Source organism: Nicotiana tabacum, chromosome 16 (genome assembly GCF_000715075.1).
Source record: "Nicotiana tabacum cultivar K326 chromosome 16, ASM71507v2, whole genome shotgun sequence".
Taxonomy (NCBI): Eukaryota; Viridiplantae; Streptophyta; class Magnoliopsida; order Solanales; family Solanaceae; genus Nicotiana; species Nicotiana tabacum.
The window spans coordinates 14338872-14347522 of NC_134095.1; the positions used below are offsets into that span (position 1 = coordinate 14338872).

At 32.8% G+C, this 8651-nt stretch overlaps 1 long non-coding RNA gene across 1 annotated transcript; it reads right to left on the reverse strand.

Moving 5' to 3' along the window:
• Positions 1–2719: 2719 nt before the first annotated feature.
• On the reverse strand, positions 2720–4729 carry LOC107767114 (uncharacterized). The gene is made up of 2 exons (XR_001643836.2): positions 4179–4729; positions 2720–3186 (listed from the first exon to the last, which is right to left on the reverse strand). It is a non-coding gene; the product is annotated as an uncharacterized LOC107767114 (long non-coding RNA).
• Between the last annotated feature and the right edge of the window lie 3922 nt (positions 4730–8651).

The window sequence follows — 8651 nt, forward strand, 5'->3', positions numbered from 1 at the left end:
ATTGGGTCAGACCGGTTATTGGGTCGGGTTCAAAAACGGGTTGCTGAAAGAGGTCCTGAGCCGTTGGATCGGCTAGGACGGACGGCTCAGATTGATTTGCCTGAAACGACGTCGTTTCAGGAGGTTCCTGGGCAGGCCTGGTCTGGACCGGGTCAGATCGTTGGTTTGGGCCTCTTTTTTTTGTTTTATTTTTGGGCCCAAATTGATTTCAACTTTCTTTTGTTTTCCAATTTAAAGAAAAATAATAAAAAAAATAAAAATAACTAATAAAACAAATGAAATTAAAACAAATAACAATATGGCGTTTCAACATAATTATCATACCAAGTAAGTTAAATCACAACCTAAACGGACGATGCACATATATTTATAGAATACTTTTTTTTTTTTGAATTTTCTTTTAACGCCACATATATTTTTTTGTATTTTTGTTTGATAATGACTAGATGCAAAATGGACAGACTCACAAACGACTAACAACACATGTCACGGAAAGATCGAAAAATTGTACAGCGAAGCCTTTTGCTACTATTTTTATTTTCTTTTGGAGCGATTGTCCGTGAAGCAAAAATCACGTGCTTACAGTAGGCGTCATCACGACTCTCGAGGGTGGAAAATTCGGATAATGACAATTTGTAACACACTGCTTTGGTGATTAATAAAATTAAGTTAGTTACCAACAAAAAAATTGTGAGTTTCATGTCAATGCACTTATAAAAATATGGTTAAAAAGAAAATAATATCCAACACTCCAACTAGGGATATACAAAGGAAACCGATGAACCGCACCAAACCGATAATACGAGTCAAATCGAGAAAAAAATCCGATTATGGTTTGGTTTGGTGTTAGAAAAAAAACTGACCATAATTGGTTTGGTTTGGTTCTAACTAAAACAAATCAAACTGAAACCAAAACCAACCCGACATACATGTATACAAGTTTTAAAAATAATTTATACATAAAAATAATTATTGTAATATAATTTGTAAATATTTTTTAAATTTTTTCACAGTTCTCGATTTTAATAGATTATTTCAAGCTTGGACTAGAACTTTTGAATGGTCAATATGTTTTATAGCCCATAAAAGTTAGTAACTAGAATAAAGCCCAAAGCAAAATCAAATCAATAATAATGCTAAAAAAATTCAATTCAATACTAGGAATGACAGTAGTATTTAATATGTATTGTTTTTGTTTTGCATTGGTTTAGATAGTGAGAATGCATAACTTACTTTATATATTGTTTAGTCATGAAATTAATACTTAGTACTTATTAGTCGTACTTATTTTAGCATGACTTAGTAATTTTAGATTAGGTTTATTTTTATTATGGATTATTAATTAGCAAGAATTAATTTATGCAATTTATTGAGTATTTTAGTATAATATAATCATGACTCATCTCATATTATTTTGTATTATATTATTGGATAACATATTATATAGTTTTATCCTAGTAGGAGCTAAGAAATATTGGAGCACAATTTATATATTTTATGCTATGAAGATTTTGTCGGAAAACCCCGAAAAACCCGAGAAAACCCCGATTTTTTTTTGTTTGGTTTAGTTTATAAATTTAAAAATCTGATACAACTGGTCTGGTTTGGTAATTGAAAAATCCAAACCAACCTGACCTATGTACACCCCTAACTCCAACAATAAAATAAAGATAAAAAACTAACATATAAAGTTATAATCAAAACCAATTTCTTGTATTATGCTATCTAAGAATTACATAATACTTGTAAAATAAAATAAGGAAAAATAAAAAATAAAAAGAATTTTTACCACCTATAGCAAAGGTTAACACCTTATTTATTTTAAATAAATACCATTTTAAAAAATTATATTCTATAGATACCTTTTAATGTTTATAGCAAAATATCCAATTTTGGTTACCTCCTACCCTTATGCCACTAAATACGCTATTTTTTATTTTTCTCTCTCCTTTTTCAGATTTTTCTCTCACATAATTACCGTATTTCATATAAACTTCTCACTCCACGTTCTATCTCTATCTACTTTGATACATGTCATTCTCTTCCCCCATTCCCTGAAAGCACGATGCTCAAACTCAAAATTTCTCTCACCCACATCGCCTAGTTCTTCCCCATCTCAGTCTTCACCCTAATTTTATTGTCTTTTTTTAGCCCGTCACGCCAACATGTAGCTAACATCTACACCTAAATATGATTTCACATCATCAATTATATCCTTTGGGTTGTATTTCCTCTTATGATTAATAAGTTTGGGATTAATCATACCACCTATAAGGCTGCTACTTGCCTGGTGTTGCTCATACACTTTGTCCTTCAACTGGCATGTATGCTTATCATTGAACTCTCTCATTTTGAATAGTTGTGATTTGTTAATGCTAGAAGCCTTAAACCTCCATTCACAATCTTCTGACATACGTAATAATGTATAGCTGTAAAGAATTTATCTTTGTACATATGATCAGTATAAATGCTACAAAAAATACACTCATAACATTTGAATACATTATTACATCTATATATATAAATTATTATACAACACAAATATATAAAAATGGCATACATTTAAATATGTCTGAATACGCCTATAGTTATATGTATATATTTAAATACAACTAATACATCTAAAAAAATAGTGAGAGACACTGTAATAAGTATTTACCAGTAAAATACAGAAGAATACATGTATTTGAAATACATAAAAAATACAAAAGCACAACAGTGAAGGTCAAGTAAAAATTCCCAAATACATCTTAATACCATTTACAACTCCTACCATGAATACAATATACAAAAAAATTATGAATAGTTAAGAACACTCAAACCTGATAGTATTAGACCTATCAACCCGAAATTGAAACCTTTCAGATATAGCATAATGCCCATCACTTCTTTCAATGTAGCCTTATCCTTATATACTTGTTCAACCATAACCTCCCTTTGATTAGTTTTTGAAATTATCAAATCCTTGTCCAGTTCGAACACTCTAATTGGTTCGCCTAAATTGACAACATCAAAAGAGCAAGTGTATTATCTGTATCAAAATTATACCTTTGAACTGCTTCCTCTATTTGCACAATATCGCCTTGAATTAAACTACCTCCGACTGCAACTTCTTTGTCAATTCTTGTTATGCACAGAGGATACATCTCGAATTCTTTGTTCTCATTTTTCAACTCTACATATACACTGTAACCCATATCATTGTGTATTTTCATTGGCATGCAATTTTCTTCTACTTTATATTGAATTTTAATGGACTTTGAGCTCAAATATATGTCCAGTTGCTTAGAATTTGACGCAACCAAATCATTATACGACGCATACTCCTTTATCAGTATTCCCTCAATCGAATAATCGATGTAGTTACTCTCACTATTCCACTTGCCAGAATGACGCAATAACATGGTTAAACTTGTCATATGTAAAATCGAATTATATCGTATTTCTGTATACAATTGTATCAATCTCGATTTGTAGTGGTTGAAAACATAACTGGGTACGAACTGGAACAACAAAAAAAGGGAGAATTGAAAATCCAGAGATTGCTCTATTTTTTGCTATTTTTCGGATTGAAAATCTTTCATGAAGCGTGAAATACAGATTATGGGTGATATAATTGTGTTAATTGAGTTATCTTAGGAGACTATTTGGTAAATTGATTTTCTTTCCATTTTAAAACAGTTGAAAGGTCCTTTTTTTACGCAACTTACGTTACTGTATTCACGAATACAGCTCGTGAATACGGTCAAATGCAACAACTGATTAGCTAGACTTCCCTGATTCACGCCTATTTTTGCTACTGTATTCATGAATACAGTAGCTTAAATATATCAAATATACCTTATAACAACAGAAAACGTAGCTACAAATAGTAATATAGCAAATTGTATCTATAGATAGTGTGTGCATTCGATTTATCGATTCGATCTTGACCATTATCGATTATCCATTTGTACATATGCTTATCGTTATCATTTCAATAAGGTTTCAATTTTTTCAATTTTGATTTATCGATTTTTTGGGCTTATCGATTCGGTTATCGATTACACTAATAAGAAAATTTGCGGGATTCCACGGAAAATATATCACTAAAAACATGTCTAACTAATATCGACAAAAAGAAATTAAAAAGCAACTTACAGCAGACGCTAAAAGATAGTAGAAAAGAAGAAACTTACAGCAACACCAACTGAGAGAGCAAATGTACCAAACTTTTCAGTTAAAGGCACTTCTCCACCCTACACCCAAATAGATTATTAGAAAATTCAGTAAAAAGTAATTTTTCTAAAAATAAGAAAAATGAGAAGAAGAGTGAAGTGGGAATTAATTATGAAGTGATTCATATCTCCATTTGCCACGAAAATCTGTAATAGACAGCCATAATAGCCAAGGAAGTAATCCCAAAAATAGACATAACCGCAGCCACAAGATAAGTAAACCTCTCCGATTTTTTCCTAGCCAATTTTTCGGCTAAACGTGTCGCTGAGATCTGCTCCTCAGTTTTTATTTGAATCTCCTCTGTCCCAGTCTCTAATTGAGCATTCAACTTGTCAAATTGAGTATTCAACTTCTCATCCTCCAGAACAAAGCAAACTGTGAAACTGGGTTTTCTTCTAGACCTTAGAATTGTGCCAAGATTACGAGAAAACGAAGAGATTGGGAAAACTGGATTTGGGCCAAGAAATGGGCTGTAACGGAAATAAATGGTTTGAAAGCTGGATGTAAAGGGTAGAGGAAATAATAGGGTTAGAGACTTAGGGTAAAGGAAAGGGTATTATAGAATAAGGGTATATTTGTTTTTTTTAGTATATCTTATCGGTATATCGATAAACCGATAATCGAAGAGGACAAAATCGAATCGAAATCGATAAGGAAATTTCGAAATCGATAAATTGATATCGATAAATCGATAACAAATAATTGATTCGATTTATCGATAAACCGATTCGAATGCACACTCTAATCTATAGATAGCTAATAACCACAAAATAATAGTGCTTTATAAAAAATTTTAAAAATAAAAAGGGCGAGATGCCCGAAAATCCCTATTCTATTATGGTAAGCCTGGCCTTTACAGACTTGTCAGATTATGGGGGAAGTGCACGGTTAGCCACTAATAAAATATGTATTTACTTTTAAGCCACTATTTAAAATATCTTTAGCCTTTAGCCTTTAGCCACTGCTTTAATAAACTTTAACTGCCCAGACAAAAATACACTTCTGCTCGTGTCCTTAACTTTTGTACTTAACTTCAGGACTACATGTCCTTAACTTTTGAACTTGGAACTCTAAGTTCAGGACTTCAGGACTACATGTCATTAACTTTTGAACTTAACTTCAGGACTACATGTCCTTAACTTTTGAACTTGGAACTCAAACTTCAGGACCAAGCGTCCTTAACCTTTGAACTTGTAACTGTAAGTTAAGGGCTGTCTGTCCTTGACTTTTGAACTTGGAAGTCAAAGTTAAGGACCTATTGTCCTTAACTTTTGAACTTGTAACTGTAAGTTAAGGACTGTCTATCCTTAACTTTTGAACTTGTAACTATAAGTTAAGGACTGTCTGTCCTTAACTTTAGAACTTGTAACTGTAAGTTAAGGACTGCATGTCCTTAACTTTTAAACTTGTGTCCTTAACTATTGAACTTAACTTCAGGACTTCAGGACTACATGTCCTTAACTTTTAAACATGAAACTCTAAGTTCAGGACTACATGTCCTTAACTTTTAGATTTAACTTTAGGACTTCATGACTACATGTCCTTAACACAATTATCTTTGTCCTCAATATTTTTGGCTTTTTACCATATTTTTCCTAATTATCTGTTGTTTAAGAAAATCTAAAAGTCACTTCTTTTAGAAAACCAAAAGTTATGTCCTCCCACGTCTGTGATTATTATGAGTGAATAGTTTACCAGGCAATTCAACTCCTGAAAGCAGACACAAAAGAAAATGAGAGGCTTATAAAATTTATATGATTAAAGCATTTCGTTTCTTCTGTTCAAAATTGGATTTCATATATGTAAATAATGGAAACTCTCATACGGACCTCAGAACGCCATTGCAAAAGGAGAAGTGGAGCTGTAAGGAATGAATCTGAAAATGGCGTATTTCCGTTTGGGAAGGAAAGGGTAATACTGCCTTTTATATTAATTTTAATAGACTAGTGATTACTTTTGCTCAGCATTAAAAATGCTGGATAAAAAGTAAATACCACTTTAAAAAGTGGCTACCCCACACAATTTTTACACAGATTATGTTGTACGAATGATGAACTAACAAAATGAGACCATTTCAAGACTTGACCCATTCTGTAAAGAATATTTTGGGCCCATATAACCAGCCCAAGCTTTCATGGGCCTATCTGTTCAAAAGGGATGGTTTGCACAAATATGACTCTTTGGTGCTACTATTGATTTTTTGACATCATTTGTTCTATGGATATAATTTCAAGTTTAACCTCTCGCGCGACCCATCGGAAATACTTTTAAATTGTGACCTTAAATGTTTGGCCATAGGATAAGCGGGGGGTCAAAAAATCAAGACCATCTATTTTCAAGGTCATTAGGTGTAATTTCCTGGTTCAGAATCTGGAATTAGCCTAGGATCTATTAGAAGTAGTCTCTCTACTTTCACAAGGTTGGAGTAAGGTCTAAGGACATACTATCTTCCCCAGTGGCGGATGCAGGATCTCCGCGAATGGGATTCAAAAAGAAAAAAAGTTAAAAAAAATTGTAGGAAATTGAACTTATGATCTTACAAAGGTTTGAACTCCCCTGACTACTAAGTTACACTTTTAGGTTGTGTCAAGGGATTCAAAACTTAACATATATAGGTAAAAAACAGATTTTGCCGTATATATACACTGTAATTTTCAGCGAAGTGGGTTCGGATGAACCCCTTCCGCCCCTAAATCCGCCCCTGATCTTCCCGCTTATGAAAATACATCAAGTATATGTTATTGTTATTGTAGAAAATGGAATAACAAAAGGGTTAAAGACCGAAGAAAGATGGGCATCAGAGATGATGAACAGAGACTTTTCTGTCCCAAGTACACTGCTTCCAATTGGACTATCCAAATAACATCTTTGGACTCTTCCAACTTTAGCAGATCTCTTCACTGAGCTTTGGGGCCCATCTCCCATTTGTATTGTCCACTATGGCTAACTCATCTCTCATTCAATATTTTATCAAATGGATGAATATTGTCATTAATTAATTGTTTCCTATGCCTAATAAGCCAACGTTGTTTGGTTGTTGAAAGAAATCTATTTTCTTAAATGGAAATTTTCTTCTCCGCAAAGTCTATACTAATATACATTTGCTATTTTATACTAATTCAAACTTGATTTGACATCTGATTTTTCATTTTACATTCAACTTATCATTTTGAAGTTTGCTTACGTCTTAGTGTCTTCACCTCTTGTCTTAATTCTACTCTTGGAGAAATTAATATTCTAGCTGATTATATGACGAAGATTAATTAATAATATGTCTTATTTATTTTTAGAGCTGTCAATATGGGTCGGGTCGGGTCGGGCCGGGCTAGCCCAGCCCAGCCCACGTGGGCTTTAGCAATTGACGGGCTGGGCTGGGCTAGGGCTAGCCCACCCCAGCCCTATGTGGGTTGCGGGCCCCCACGGGCCGGACTATCATTTTTAAAAATATAATTTTATATTTTTTCTTTAAGTTCTGACCTAAAAAAAGATAATTATTTAAAAGTTAAAAAATATCTTATTGGAAAAAATTCGCAAAACTTAATAACTTTTTATATTTTTCCAATATATCACAATAAATACTAAAAAAAGTAAAAGACAGGACTATATTTCATTCATTAAAAGTCAAAATTTAAAACAAACTATTCAAGAGAACGTTCATGATGCTTATGAGATATCTAACACATCATCTTCATCAAACACATTTGAATCGGTTTGTCAGAAGGTTGTCTTAATTAACATCTTCACTTTCATCTACAATTCATATGCAATATTAAATTAGTTAAATATTAAAAATAATTAAATTTAAAAAATTAATAATATTTAAATTCACATAAAAAATATTACCAATTTGAGTTCGGGAAAACCTGTGCAGCCAATTTCGAATAGTAACCAGTCTTTGGACATTTTCATAATAAATGAAACTTCTGTACTTTGTAAGAACACGCCACCAACTTGTGTGTCATGCTTTCTGAATGCAACTTGGTAGGAAATTCTAAGGAGTGGTGAATTGATTCTGGAGCCACTCGCCATGTTTGTGTTGTGAGGGAAGCATTTTCTACATATGCTTTTGTTGGACTCGAAGAGACGCTTTCTATGGGAAATGCTGCTACAGCAAAAATTGAAAGATATGGAAAGATATTTCTCAAGATGACTTCTGGCAAGGTCATGACTTTGAACAACGTCCTTCATGTTCCCGAAATTAGGAAGAATTTAGTCTCTACTGGACTTCTTGTAAAGCACGGTTTCAAGTGCGTTTTTGTATCCGACAAGGTTGTAATAAGTAAGAATGAAATATTTGTAGGAAAAGGTTACCTCACCGAGGGCCTTTTCAAGCTCAATGTAATAGTTGTTGACAATAATAATAAGATTTCAGCTTCTTCTTACTTACTTGAGTCAAATGATTTATGGCATGTACGTTTGGGTCATGTCAATTA